Raw genomic sequence first — 1,861 nt, 5'->3', positions numbered from 1 at the left:
TGGAGGCAAAGAATCGCTTGAACCCAGGAAGCAGAGGTTGCAGTGAAACGAGATACTGCTGCTGCACTCCAGCCTGGGCAACAAAAGTGAAACTCCGTCTAAAAAAAAAAAAAAAAAGTACACTATTATATAGTATTTTCACCATATAGATACAATAAATGTAAGTTAATTCAGGAGTACAGATGAGCCCTCTGCTCTTTCCATACGACATACAGACACATCTTCTCGTGTAGCACCAGCAGCAGCCTTGAGAAATCATGGTGTGAGTGAAGGCCAGAGTAAACAGATCGGACCATATTGGAAGCCTGTTTACCAGGGCTGCTTTTAACTCTAGCAAAGTGGATAGTGTCACCATCAATGACCACTTCATTCAGGTCAACTCCATGGTCTACATGTTCCAGTATGATTCCACCCATGACAAGTTCCATGGCACCATCAAGGCTGAGAACGAGAAGTTTGTCATCAGTGGAAATCCCATCACCATCTTCCAGGAACAAAATCCCATCAAAATCAAATGGGCTGGTCCTGATGCTGATTATGTTGTGAAGTCCACTGGCCTCTTCACTGCCTTGGAGAACACTGGGGCTCACTTAGAGGGTGCAACCAAAGGGGTCATCTCTGCCCTCTCTGTTGATGTCCCCATGTTTGTGATGGGCGTGAACCTTGAGAAGTATGAAAACAACCTCGTGATTGTCAGCAATGCTTCCTGTACTGCCAACTGCTTAGCTATCCTGCCCAAGGTCATCCATGACAACTCTGGCATCATGGAGGGACTCATGGCCACAGTTGGTGCCAACATTGCCACCCAGAAGATTGCGGATGGCCTCTCTGGGAAACTGTGGCATGATGGCCACAGGACTCTCCAGGACATCATCCCTGCATTTACCCACTCTGCCAAGGCTGTGGGCAAGGCCATCCCTGAGCTTAACAGAAAGCTCTCTGGCATGGCCTTCCATGTCTCCACTGCCAACATGTGGGTTGTGGACCTGATCTGCCATCTGGAGAGAGCTGCCAAATATGATGACATCAAGAAGGTGGTGAAGCTGGCATCAGAGGCCCCCCTCAAGGGCCTCCTGAGCTACATTGAGCACTAAGTTGTCTCCTCCAACTTTAACAGAGACACCCACCTTTTTCACCTTAGATGCTGGGAATGGCATTGTCCTCAGTGACCACTTTGTCAAGCTCATTTCCTGATATGACAATGAATTTGGCTACAGCAACAGAACGATATACCTTATGGTCTACATGGCTTCCAAGGAGTAAGAAAGAGCCCTCTGAACCACCAGCCCCAGTGACAGCATGAGAGGAAGAGAGGCCCTCAGCTGCTGGGGAATCCCTGCCAAACTCAGTCCCCCACGACACTGAGAATCTCCCCATCCTGAACACAGTTTCCACGCCAGGCTCCCTGAAGAATGGGAGAGGACTATGAGACCCCACTTTGTCATGTACCATCAATAAAGTCCCCCTATACCCAGCCAAAAAAAAGTGAGCATAAATGATACTGAAATATATAAAAGTAATTACACAGTGATGAGTTGGGGTTATTTATTACCTTTGTTTTTATTTTATTTATTTATTTTTTAGAAATGAGCTCTTGTGGCTGGGCGCGGTGGTTCACCCCTGTAATCCCAGCACCTTGGGAGGCCGAGGCAGGCGGATCATGAGATCAGGAGATGGAGACCATCCTGGTTAACACGGTGAAACCCCGTCTCTACTAAAAAACACAAAAAATTAGCCAGGCGTGGTGGCAGGTGCCTGTAGTCCCAGCTACTCAGGAGGCTGAGGCAGGAGAATGGCGTGAACCCGGGAGGTGGAGCTTGCAGTGAGCCGAGATCGTGCCACTGCACTCCAGCCTGGGCGA

The 1,861-nt window shown here is 48.6% G+C and overlaps 1 pseudogene; it reads left to right on the top strand.

Moving 5' to 3' along the window:
• Window positions 1-302: 302 nt before the first annotated feature.
• Window positions 303-1,263, top strand: LOC112634896 (annotated as a pseudogene).
• Window positions 1,264-1,861: the final 598 nt, after the last annotated feature.

This window comes from Theropithecus gelada, chromosome 1 (assembly GCF_003255815.1).
Source record: "Theropithecus gelada isolate Dixy chromosome 1, Tgel_1.0, whole genome shotgun sequence".
NCBI classification, from domain to species: domain Eukaryota; kingdom Metazoa; phylum Chordata; class Mammalia; order Primates; family Cercopithecidae; genus Theropithecus; species Theropithecus gelada.
The sequence above is the reverse complement of the archived record's forward strand: the minus strand, read 5'-3'. Positions and strand labels throughout refer to the sequence as shown.